Genomic DNA, 13,749 nt, shown 5'->3' on the forward strand with positions numbered 1-13,749 from the left:
TGTTATATCCATAAATGTGTTGTCAAAACCTATGTCATGAAGATTATTCCCAATGTTTCATTCTAATAACTTTTCAGTTTTAGTTCCTGAGTATAGGTCTTTGATTTATTTGGAGTTAACTTGTATATGTGGTGTAAGTTAGGAGTCCAACTTCATATCTTTTTGTGTGTGAACATCCAGTGTTCCTAGCACTGTTTCTTGAAAAGATGCACTGACCCTCCCTTACTCCCACCTTGTCCACGATGAGCCTTCCTCAAAGGCAGCGGCCCTCGACTCCATCTCACCCGCACCTGTGCAGCACAGCCATGCTGGTCATGGGTCCCCCTGAGCCTGGGTCCCTTCCTGTTTCCACCCTCTTCTCTGGCAAGACCTTCCTTCCACCACTGCCCTCATGCTCCTCCCTCACCACTGCAGGGCAGCCTCTCTCCTTGGCCTCCTCCCTATACCCTTAGGTGGCCTGTGGCTGCCCCGCCTTGGCACCTGGCCTACATGTTTGCCATCTCCATTCCCCCATCTTCCGTTCCTCAGTTCACTCCTCCATCCTCCTGCCCTCCCAGTTTTCCTTGTATCTAAAATCCTCATTCTTGTCCCTTTGCCTGTGTGCATTTCCTGCCTCCTCAGGAAGGTCGGGACCGCAGACCCGTGTGTTAACTTCTAAGTAAAGTTGCTTCCAGGAAGAAGTTTCATCTGTGGTTTCCTCTTCCCCAGAGCCCCACAGTCTTCATTACAACCTCACAGTGCTGTCCCAGGATGGATCTGTGCAGTCAGGGTTTCTCGCTGAGGGACATCTGGATGGTCAGCCCTTCCTGCTCTTCAACAGGCAGAAAGGCAGGGCTGGGTCCCGGGGACAGTGGGCAGAAGTGGTTCTGGGAGCTGAGATCTGGGACACAGAGACTGAGGACTTAACAGAGAACGGGCAGGACCTCAGAAGGCCCTGGCATATATCAAGGGCCAGAAAGGAGGTGAGAGTAGGCAGCGGGCAAAAGTGATGGGAGAGGCCTTTTCTAGAAGAGCTGGGGGCAGAGAGCAGGGACCTGTCTGTTCCCACTGGATCTGGCTGGGGGTAGGGGTGAGGAATGGGAGTCAGCGGAGCTCAGCGGGAAGGCGAGCCAGCACTCAGCCCACCCAGAAAGGCATGGAGGAGGGCCAGCAAGGGGTCCCCTGTGGTCTGAGTTCCTCACTTGGACTGGAATGGAGAAGTCACTGCTGGGTGGGGGTAGACTTACATTCCCTCCAGGAGATTAGGGTTGGTGAGATCAGGAAGCCTGCAGCACCAGGGGCTTTAGGCATTCCTACTCTTATGGGTAGCTCTTCCTCTCTCTCAACCTGGAGACTCAGGAATGGACAGTATTCCAGTCCTCCAGAGCTCAGACCTCTGCTCTGAACATCACAAATATCTAGAAGGAAGATGCTATGCAGGCCGAGACACACTCCCGCCCTGTATGGGCAGACTTCGGGCAGAAACTACAGTGCATCTGGAATCCCGTGTGGGTGTCCGGAGAACAGGTACTGGGCCTGGATAGGGGCTTTCCTCTCCGCTATTCCACTAGAGTCACCCTACCTCCAGCTCCGTCAGGGAAGCTCTCCTTGTGCTATGGATGCATGTGTTTTCTGTTGGTGTGTTATATCCTGATTTTTCTCTCCTGTTAGAGCCACTGGAAAAAGACAGGAGTTCAAGGACTGAAGAGTCCAGTGTCATAATCTGGGGAACCAGTGGGCCCTCTGACAGAAGCCTGAACCTGGGTGGGTATCAGGCAGGAGAGGAAGCCCCAGGGCCAAGGCTGCCCCATCTGCCTCCCAGCCTGCCCATCCCAAAGAGTTCCTCTGGCCCCACGTACCAGGAACCCATGCCTGACCTTCCCCTCCTCAGCATCAATGCAGGGATCCCAGAGCATAAAGACACAGTCTCAAGGCCCATCCTTCTGCCAGCCTAGAGGAACTGGGCCCCAGGGTGAGGACAGGCTTGCAGAATGTCTGGGGTCCATGAGGACTTCTGCCAGAGTTGGAACAGTGGAGTGGACCAGCCCTGTTCCCTGCATCTCCAATAGAGGGGAGCAGAGTTTGGCCACGTGCCTCATTGTCTCTGCTCTTTCTTCTCCAACCTCCCCTCCCCCACTATGAATGTGACCTGCAGCGAGGCCCTGAAGGGCAACATGACCCTGATATGCTGGGCTCTGGCTTCTGTCTCCAGAATATCTCTCTGATCTGGTGTCAGGATGGGGCGTCTTTGAGCCAGGATGCCCAGCAGTCTGGGGGTATTCTGTCCACGGGGTGGGACCTACCAGACAGAGGTGGCCTACAGGATTCCCCAAGGAGAGGAGCAGAGGGTCACCTGCTCCATCGGATACAGTAGGAATCACAGCCCTCACCTTGTGTCCTCTCATGAACCTGGGACCACCCTTGAGGGTTCCAACATAAGGAGGATCAGGCCAGGGTGGGGGAAGCAGGAATGACTGTGGCTTTGGGTACCCGGTATGTAACAGGCTGTTTTTTCCAGGGATGGCCCTGGTGCTTCAGAGTTGATGACAAGCCATTCCATATGTTGCTGCTGTTGCTGCTTTCATCATCATTAGTATTATTATTAGTATTATTATTCTCCGCATCCTTTGATACAAGAAGAAGACAGTATCAGGTGCAGCGGGTCCAGGTCAGAAAAGGGGACAGCTGCTAGAGATGGGAAGGTCCCTGGCTGGGCAGTAGGGTCCCCTCATACCTTCTGTACAGATAGGCATGTAGGTGACAAGGCTTCTGGAACAGGCGATGAAAGTTGGGGTATTTGGGAGGGGAATGAGAGCCACGTTGCCATCTACACCCCTGTGAGAAAGAAATTCACCCATTCAAACCCAAAGAATAGACTCAGAGACCCAGAGAACAGCGAAAGAGAGACTTTTAATGACAGTCTTGCAAGATCAGGTGTCTGGAGTGCAGGCATACCTGGGACAGTTTCAAAAAACAATTTATTCCCTAGTGTGCAAGTCCCTCCCCCAATTCCTCATTAGCTGAATACCATGGGGTTACAGTCTTCCTGGGCATCGCCTATTGGTAGTTGGATTAAGATTTCAAGTATGTTCTTCAGGGTCTTTTTGCTGCATTTTTTGCTGCATTTTGTTGCAGCCCATGATGCCTGGTGACTGTCTCAGGACTCTTTTGGCATTTGACTTATGGCTGTAGTGGCTGCACTTAGGTGACGGCAAGCTAGCCCAAACTAAATTCTTTGGTGAGGTGGGGAGGGGGGTCACTGAAGGGGCCCCGACCAATAAGCTCCTGGACACTGGGTCAAAGGGAAAGCGGGAAGTAGTGGATTGTGGCTTAGTACATTTTGCTTCTTTATCTCTTTATTTCCATGTGGCCTGCTTAAACATGTTCTAAGGCACTTATGAAAATGAACCATCATGTGTAGGTTATTTTTTACAGTTCTCTCCCCCTTTATTTTTTTTTTTTAACCCTTTTTGGTCTTATTTTCACTTAGATATCTGGAAGTTCTTACTTTCTTCCTTATAGGAGCAGGAGTTTAGTTTGACTTTTAATAATAGTAAGTCATTCTGTTGGGACATTAGCGGCATTTGTTTATTAATAGCTACTTTCATTAACCTTTGTGTTAAGCCCTTCACACAAGGGATGACACAACATCCTATGGTTGTTAAGACCCCAGCCATGATTATGAGAGATGTAAGAACTGAAGCTACCATTCCTTTCCATTTTTCAAACCAACTTTCTAACCAGTTAGTAAAAGGGTCGTTTACTCCTGTGTTTTCTGCCAGCTCATTGACTAGAGTTGTTAGTCCCTACAGTCCCTTTATGATGGTTCCATTTGAGGCAGCATTGTTGTGAATGAAAGTGTCACATTTTCTGCCCAGCATATTGCATGTACCACGTTTCTCTGCTCATATTATGTCCAGTGCCATTCTGTTTTCCCAAGCCATTTAGCTAGTGGCCTTTAGTTGTCTGGCTTCTCCCTTAAGGGCATTTGGAGTGTAATTGATGAATCTTTGCTGATTATAAGACATATAATTAATCCAATTTACATTCTTGTTAATCGTTGACCACCAGAAAAGTGCTGACTCAAATCCAGCAGGTATTTGGTTTCATGCTTTAAATTTATTAGGCTGTCCTCTAGGTACTCCTATGGAGTTTAGATAGATAGATAGATAGATAGATAGATAGATAGATAGATAGATAGATAGATAGATGGATAGATAGATGAATAGATAGATAGATATACGAAGTTTTCATCCCCTGATCCAGAAGCTTTGTGTGTATGTGTGTGTGTGTGTATATATATATGTGTGTGTGTGTGTGTGTGTGTATGTGTATATATATGGGTTAAAATAAATTGCTAAATTTCTCTGATTTCGATGACCATGTGTATTTTTAGCTATTTTAATGAATGCCAGGGTGAACGGAATGGACAATTGTACTAAAGCACAAGTCCTGGTCCAATTGGATGGTAACAAGTTACGGAGGGTTCCTTTTCTGATGAATGGTTGCCTCATTCTGGGTTCCCAGTGACATTTAGGATGTGGGTGCAGGTTGAGAGTTTTCCCATGGGTTTATCAAACTTCACCTTCTGTCTAGAGAGACAACAGGAGTGATTTATACTCCCTATAGAGAACGAGGGGATTGCTTTAGTATCTGATCTCTGCAAAGTGGAAAAGAGCAATGACAGATTTTACAAGTCTTATTTCCCCATGCATCCTCATCTTGGTATACAGCCAACATGCAATGCATTCCTTGGGGATTAGTATCCCATCCAAGGGGAAATGGGACCACCTGTGCCTGAGGTTGACCAGTGGCGCACGCGTAACAGTTACTTTTATTGAGGGCTTGTGCTGGAAATTTTACCCATTTAACCCAGGCATTTATGTCTCTATATCCTGTTTTAATTTTTAAAGTCTGCCTTAAGTCAGGTATTTTAATTATTTTTACTCTCTTAGGGTTATTATTTGGTGGGTTAAAGGAAGTTAATGGGACCGGGAGTTATAGTAATTCTGGGTGGGCTTGGGGTAGAGTTGGTGACTAACCTAAAATCTAACTGTTCCAAGGAGTTGCTTTTTGAGATATTTATTTTTAATTTATACCTTCAAGTTTTCTGGTTTAGAGTAGCTGGGTTCTTTATGGTAATTAATATAGGATTGCATTTTAAATTTTTACAGTTAGGTGGTGTGTGGTTCCTTTACAATACTTAGGTTTCCTTTCACCCCTCGTGTTAGGATTAATTCTAACCATATCAGCCCCCAATGTTGGAGCCTGCATATAGCTTCCTTTTAGGTTTTCCTTAGAATTAGCTTAAAAGGTTTCTTAGGTGATCTATACACTTCCAATTTACCTTCCTTCTGTTTTTTTTTGTTTGTTTGTTTTGTTTTTTAACCAGTTTCTTGACCCGAGTGTAACGTGTCCGCCCCGATCAGCTGTTTGTACAGCTGTCTCACTTGTTAGGGACCTTCCCAGCTTGGGTGGAGCTTGTCTTCTTTCCAAGTCTTAATTAGCACTGAGATGCCTGGCTGGAAATGGTGAACTGTGAACTCAAGGGGTGGGGTTTGAGTTACAATTTCTTTTAACCGAAGTTGTTTCCTGGGAGTTCACACAATTCCCACACACTTGTTTAGCAAGGGTATACATTTCTATACACCCATAATTCTTTAGTATTTCATCACACATGGCCTGGGGACCCCAATGACTTCCCTTATGCAATATAGACATTCGATTTTTTATTATGGGTTTATTTATTATTTCTCTCCCATGAGCAAGCACTCACCTTCCATTCTTAGTATGAGTGGCTCCTATCTTGCCTAGCTTTTCCTCCTCTTTTGAAAATTGGGGTTTTGATATCACCTTAGGGATATCTGAGCTGAACAGTTTAAATTTCTCCTCCAGGGAGACTTACTTAGCAGCCTTATCTACAAGTCTGTTCCCTACAGCTTCCATAGTGTTTCCTTTCTGATGGCCATGTGCATGAACTATGGCTATCCCTGCTGGAAGCAGGAGGCTTTCTAAAACTTGTTCCCCACGTACCAATTCTTTTGCCCTGCTATTGACTAGTCCCTGCTCTGTCCAGATTTTTTCAAAGGTGTGTACTACTTTATAGGCATATTGTGAATTAGTATATATAGTGTTTCCTTGGTCTTCTAGGAGCTTTAGGGTCTGGTTAAGAGCATATAATTTACAGGTTTGGGCTGACCAGTTATTGAGTAATTTACCTTTTTCACATAAGGATTGTTTGTTTTTATTAATGACAGCACAACCATTGTGTCCTTTACCATTTATTTCTCAGGATGTCCCATTCACAAACAACCTCATCCCATTATGTAGCAGAGTTTCTTTAAAGTTTGCTACTAACTTGAGTTTGATACGCTATGATCTCTAAACAGTTATGCTCTGACGCCTTCTTATTCTCCTCTCCTTTTCATAAGAAACCGGTTGGCGTTAGTTTAGGAACCTCCCCAGGGTCCATGGACCCCAGGAGGAACCTGTGGAGGGCAAGAGACTGACCAGCTGGCATCCCAGAGTGCCCTTGGCCCAGCCCTGCTAGGTTTGGCTTTGGGCCAACAGCTGCTGGTTTGAAGAGCTTCCAGCCTGTGGTGCCTTCCCTGATGGGCGCTCTCATTAGCAAAGGCATTTCTGGCTCCGCCCTCCCTTCCTTTTTTTTTTTTTTTTTTTTTTTTGCTTCAAAGGCACCATTCCTCTCCCTGGCAGGCCTAGAGCTGCCCTGTTTTATTTCATGCAACCCCCACTGGTGACCCAGCAACTGCAAAATGTCTCCAGTTTGTCCCGCCCTGGGAGGGGACTTACTGCTTTTCCTCCTCCTGGGCTGCAAGGACCCTTCCCTGGCCCAGCCCAGCTCTGGGAAACAGAACTTTTATACATGACTCCTTGAAGCGTTTTGGCAGACTTTTCCCCAGCATGAACTCTCTCTACTTCAGGGATTGCAAACTGACATCCTCTTTTGCCTGTGTTGAGTTTTTGAGTTATTTGAACTGATTATCAGTATTTAAAAGTTATATTTTACATAAAATGTCAGAATTTTGTCCTCTGACAAAGCAGACAATCTGCCAACGCAGTGCCAACACTGTGAGAACAGCTGAGCAGCTGCCACAGTTCCCACCCAGCCCTGCAGCCCTCCTTTTTATTGTTTGCTGACCGTGTAGTCATTTGAGTTTACAACCCTAGTGCTGATTCTCCTTATGTAGCGTCTCTTCTGCAGCCTTACTGACAGCTAACTGCCCCGGTGGCCTTACAGCCTCTCAGTAAAACAACAACAAAACCTTAATGTCATCTTATTCATTTACTCTTCCATAACTTGAATCCTTTTGGCCACCTCCTGACAAACAGCTATCTAGTTTTTGCTGTAGGCAACCCATTACACCTCAAGCAGCCTGATCCTAAACCCTTCCACATCCCTTTCTCCCTTACATCCCCCAGTTCCCAGGCTCTGTCCTTCCTCAGTGGTTGCACTGCATGCACCCTTTCCTTGCAACTCCTTGTTGCTTAACCCCCCAGAAACTTCTCCCAGCCCTGCCAACCTCTCCGCATTCTCTCACTTCGTCGTGTACTCTTTTTTCCTTTTACATTATTTGTCTCCCCAGTTTTACCTTCTGTATTTCTCTTTGATCTCTGTCTCTTTTAGTCTCTCTCGCTAATTTTCCTCTTCTATTCTCTCTCTGTCATCCCCTGTTTCCTTTCTCTCTCACACTCAGTTTCTTCCTCTTTCTCTCTCTGGGCATGAGCCGAGCCATGCTGTGCCCTGGCTCCCCTCGTCTGATGCACCCATCAACTCATCATCTACATTAGGTATTTCTCCTATGCTGTCTGCAAAAACAGGCAGCTCTGCGGAAATGACCCAGCAGTAACCTTTATCAGTGGCTTTTAGAAGCCAGTTGCCACACACAGCTGTGCCACTGGCTCTCTCTTCCTTCAGATATAGCAGCTCTCTCTCTCTCTCTCTCACACACACACACACATACACACACACACTTTATGACCTTCCCTCAGTATTTCCTTAATTGTTTGTTTATTCCATCCATTAATCTTTTGCAGTTTCTTAGTAATATTAGGTCAGCTTTTAGTTACAAAATTAACCTTTAGAAGGCCTTGCCCTACTGGGTCTTCTGGATTTAATCCTGAATATTTTTCCACTTGATCCCTGAGCCTCTGCAGAAATGCAGGGGGAGTCTCCTCTTCTTGTTGTTGGATCTCGAATGCTTTTGGGACATTTTGTGTCCTAGGAGTGGACTGTGTAATCCCTCTAATTATTAGTTCCCTAAGGTCTTGTATTTAGACCGGATCCCTGGGGTCACTATTATCCCATCCAGGATCTGCATTTGGGAATTTCTGCTTAGCTGACAGGACTCCTTACCCAGGAGGATGCTGCTGTCTCTCCCAAATGATTATGGCTGCCCTTCTAATTGTTCCCCTGTCTTTCCTGGTAAACAGAATATTCATGATTGAATTATCTCAGCCCAAGTATAAAAATTGGGTTCTAAAATCTGATCTAGCTGCTCTGCTAAACTGAGGGGATCTTCCAAGAGTGGCCTCATTTCCTTTTTAAAATTCCTAACCTCAGTACTTGTTAAAGGCACATTTACAAACCCATTATTATTATTATTTTTATACTTTAAGCTCTGGGATACATGTGCAGAACATGTAGGTTTGTTACATAGGTATACATATGCCAGGATGGTTTGCTGCACCCATCAACTCATCATCTACATTAGGTATTTCTCCTAATGCTATTCCTCCCCTAAGCCCCCCACCCCCAGACAGGCCCTGGTGTGTGATGTTCCCCTCCCCGTGTCCACATGTTCTCATTGTTCAGCTCCCATTTATGAATGAGAACGTGCGGCATTTGGTTTTCTGTTCTTGTGGGTCTCTCTCTGAGAGACCCTGAGAACGCATAGCTGAGGGTTTCCTGAGAATGATAGTTTCCAGCTTCATCCATGTCCCTGCAATGGACATGAACTCTTCCTTTTTATGGCTGCATAGTATTCCATGGTGTATATGTGCCACATTTTCTTTATCTAATCTATCATTGATGGGCATTTAGATTGGTTCCAAGTCTTTGCTATTGTGAACAGTGTTGCAATAAACACACGTGTGCATGTATCTTTATAGTAAAATGTTTATAATCCTTTGGGTATATACTCAGTAGTGGGATTGCTGGGTCAAATGGTATTTCTGGTTCTAGATCCTTGAGGAATTGCCACATTATCTTCCACAATGGTTGAACTAATTTACACTCCCACCAACAGTGTAAAAGCCTTCCTATTTCTCCACACCCTCTCCAGCATCTGTTGTTTCCTGCTTTTTTAATGATTGCCATTCTAACTGGAGTGAGATGGTATCTCATTGGTTTTGATTTGCATTTCTCTAATGATAAATGACTATGAGCTTTTTTTCATAAGTTTGTTGACTACATAAATGTCTTCTTTTGGGAAGTGTCTTTTCATATCCTTCGTCCACTTTTTGATGGAGTTGTTTGTTTTTTTTCATGTAAATTAAGTTTGTTGTAGATTCTGGATATTAGCCCTTTGTCAGATGGACAGATTGCAAAAATTTTCTCCCATTCTTTAGGTGGCTTGTTCACTCTTATGATAGTTTCTTTTGCTGTGCAGAAGCTCTTTAGTTTAATTAGATTCCATTTGTCAATTTTGGCTTTTGTTACCATTGCTTTTTGTGTTTTAGTCATGAAGTCTTTTCCTGTGCCTGTGTCCTGAATGGTATTGCCTAGGTTTTCTTCTAGGGTTTTTATGCTTTTAGGTCTTATGTTTAAGTCTTTAATCCATCTTGAGTTGATTTTTGTATAAGGTGTATGGAGGGGACTCCAGTTTCAGTTTTCTGCATTTGGCTAGCCAATTTTCCCAATACCATTTATTAAATAGGGAATCCTTTCCCCATTGCTTGCTTTTGTCAGGTTTGTCCTTCTTACATTGTTCTAATTCTTTCGTCAAGTTTGGATAAGGATTTAAGGGAGCATTGGGTTTAGCTCCTTCATTATCTCCGAAATCCTTTTCCTCCACTCTTCCTTTTGCCCCCGATCTCCCTGTCCTCTACTTTGTGAGATGTATAGGGTGGAGGGCAAATGTATTAGGGGATCCCAGGGCTTTTCACTGGGTGAGAGCTCTTTACTATGCCCTTTTTATTTCTCTTCAAAGGGGAAAACAGGGATCAATTCATTATTTCAACAAACAGCATAACCCATCTCCTCTTGAGAAGATGGGGTTTTATCATTTACATAGAGAATTAAAGCTTAGCATACACAGTCCTTATTTCAGCTAAACTTAGGCCAAAGGACTGAAGATTGACAAATGGGCTTTTTAGGCCAGGTAAAACAGCAATACTTTATTATTTTTTGTTTTTCCTTATTTCAGGCTTTCTAGTTATTTTTGAGTCAGTTTTGGCAATTTCTATCTTTGTATGAATCTGTCCATTTTATCTAAGTGGTCTAATTTATTGACTTCAGGTTTTTCAGAGTATTGACTTCAATGCTTTTTAATTTCTAAAGGGTCACTAGTGATAATCTCTCTTTTGTTCACAATTTTGGTAATTTATCTCATTTCTCATAATCTCTGTTTTGACTGTTGGTCAAGAAAACAGACAGAGGCAGCAGATGGCTCTGTGACAGATTCTCTAGTTGGAAGGCTTTGATCATACGTAGCTGGCAAGCCAGACTGGTGCCAGCAACCCCAAAGGAACTGCCAGTGGATCTTGACAGGAAAGTCACTGACTCTGGATTGGACAATGCTCAATCAGGGGTAGATGTCAGTGCTTCAAGGGCTATAAAAGAACCAGAAAAAAAGAGATTGCACCAATTTGGACTGCTGAGTCCCATTTCTTTATGCAAGAAAACACACTTTACAGCCTCAAACAACCAACAATGCACAGGGACATGTCCTCCTCAGAAGAAAACTGTGATAGAAAATTGAAACAGTCAATTGAAGCATTGTTTGTCTAAAAACTGTGAATCTAATTGTTGAGCAATATAAACATGAAGGACTGGCTTTTATATTTCCATGAATGTGCTCACTGTCAACATGGGTGGGGCTGCAAGAGTGACTCCACTAGGTAACTCCCTCTCTTTTACCTGAAGAATCAAGATGATGGTGTTATGACTATACATACAAATCTTCTGAAGGGGAGAGGATGCTGGAATATTGACTACACTTCACCTCAGATTTCTTTTTTCATATGTGATGCAGTGGTACCAGGAATAGGGATGCAAATAAAAGTACCAGAAACAGGAATTATCTTTAAGCCAAAAACCATAACTATAATTTTACACCTTTATGTAAGAATTCCCAAGCAACTCAAAGATTGTGCTATGCCTTCTCTTCATTTGGCAAAGTCAGGATTAACACTAAATAGAGCTATATAGCCTGGTGGTCAGATGGCCCCCACTAGTTCCCTACCTACATAACCTACCCTCTATGACCAAGAGTAGACTGAGGGAAGACATACTAGGATACTATTGCTGCCTGCAGTCTAGGCCAGCACAGCAGCCAAACCTGATGTCACCTCTAAAACTGGAAAAGATTGATATAAAGGGACAGAAGGAGGAATAGTGGCTGAGGGTTACGTGAATAAATTAAAGGGTTATGAAATGAGTAAAATTCAATATTAGCTTAACTCCTCGAACATGCTGTAATCAAGAGAAGATATTGTCTCTTAGGTCAATAATACTGGATGCCTAAAAGAGTGAAGTCATATGTCCCTGAGACCACTCTTGTTTTTGGAACCCCGTAATGTTGAGTGGTGTCTGCAAACATGAGTGAGTTCATTCTGGGAGACATATTCATACAAAAGGATGATAGACTGTTCTAATTTTGAATGACTGAATGATGCTCTGTTAATATGCCAATACCTCTTTACTTTTGTAATCCTTTTCCTATAAAAGATATGTGGTCAAAGAAAAGTGGGTAATCTGAGTTATAAGAAAAACATTTAGTCTTTGTCCGTGGTTTCTCCTAAAAACCTTAGAATCTCTTGAGTGATAAGAATTAGAATATTGATGAGAGGACTCATGGCTGAGTGGACCCTGGATATCTTGAGAATGGGGGCTGGCTGCCAGAGACACATACCTGTGATGAGAGTGCTGTCTTATTCAATTTTGTATTGCTGTAAAGAAATGTCTGACAGTGACTAATTTATATAAACAAGTTTCATGTGGCTTGGAATTTTGACTTCTGGAAATGTTTGAGTATTTGGCGAGGGCCTCAGACTGCTCCCACTTCTGCCCTGTGGAGATCACACTGACCCAGTAGCGGGATGGGGAGGACCAAATGTAGGATGCAGTTTATGGAGACCAGACCTGCAGGGTACAGAAACTTCCAGAAGTGGGTAACTGTGGTGGTGTCTTCTGGAGAGGAGCAGAGATACACATGCCATGTGCAGCACGAGGCGCTGCCAGAGCCCCTCACCCTGAGGTGGGTAAGGAGGGGGAGAAGGCAAGGGGGAGCTGGTATGTGCAGAGATCACATGTAAGAGAGGAACAGAGAGTGTGAGGAGTTGCCAGTCTCTTTTTAACAACTAGCTCTCTTGGAAACTAAAAGTAACAATTTATTCACTCACAAGAGAGGACAGTAGCTCTTTATTCAAAAAAGATTGGCCCCCATGACCCAAACAGCACCATGTCCAACATTGGGGGTCAGATTTTAACATGAGGTATCAGGGGGTAAATATTTATATCATTACATCCTATCCCTAGCCAGTCAGAGCTCATGTTTTTCTCCCGTTGCAAAATACAATAATTTTCCAGTTGTCCCAAATGTGCTTGGTTGTTCCAGCATCAACTCAAAATTCCAAAGTCTCATCTGAGACTCAAGGTAAATCTCTATAGCTGTGAGCCTGTACAGTTTTAAAAATGTTATTTACTTCTAAAATATTAATACAAGAGTGGAAGGAATAAATGGGCCAAAAGAAATGAATGCAGTGTCCTCACAAGGCTGAAACTCATAATGGAAGATGTTAAAACTTAAAACTCTAAAATATTCTCCTTTGACTCTATATCTTGACTCCTGAGCACACTGGTGCAAGTGGTGGGCTCACAATGCCATTTGCAGCCCCACATCCTTGGCTGTGCTGAACCTAACCCAAATAGCTGCTCTCATGGGTGAAAATTGAATGCCTATGGCTTTTCCAAACTCAACTTGCACATTACCAGTGACTCTACCATTTAGTAGTCCTGGTGGAGGTCCTGCTCCTGCAACTCCATTAGGAATTGTCCTGGATATTAAATTTCCCCTTTAAACATCAGTTCCAGTTTCAGATCATTTCTTTGCTCACAGATATGTGCGTAGGCTATGACAAACAGCCAGGCCAAATATTGAAGGCTATGCTGCTTAGAAACTTCTTCTATCAGATACCCTTAATCATCACTCTCATGTTCAAAGTTCCACAGATCCCTAGGGAGGGGGCATAATGCCTCCAAGTTATTTGCCAATGCATAATAAAAGTGACCTTTCCTCTACGTCCCAGTTAGGTCCCAGTAAGTTCCTCATCTCCATCTGAGACCTCATCAGCCTGGACTCTATTGTCCATATCACTGTCAGCATTTTGGTCCCAACAATTTAACAAACTTCTAGGAAGTTCCAAGTTTTCCCTCATTTTCTTGTCTTCTAAACTCTCCAAACTATTCCAACCTCTACCTGTTACCCAGTTCCAAAGACATGTTCACATTTTTAGCTCCCTTTATTGCAGTACCCAACTCCTAGTACCAATTTTCTGAATTATTCATTCTCAGCTGTTACGAAGAAATAC

General features: G+C 43.8%; 1 pseudogene; it reads left to right on the forward strand.

Annotated features, from left to right (window-relative positions):
- Window positions 1–242: 242 nt before the first annotated feature.
- On the forward strand, window positions 243–2,453 carry LOC139363239 (MHC class I polypeptide-related sequence B-like; annotated as a pseudogene).
- Window positions 2,454–13,749: the final 11,296 nt, after the last annotated feature.

The sequence above is a fragment of the Macaca nemestrina genome, chromosome 5 (assembly GCF_043159975.1).
Source record: "Macaca nemestrina isolate mMacNem1 chromosome 5, mMacNem.hap1, whole genome shotgun sequence".
In the NCBI taxonomy this organism is placed as follows: Eukaryota; Metazoa; Chordata; class Mammalia; order Primates; family Cercopithecidae; genus Macaca; species Macaca nemestrina.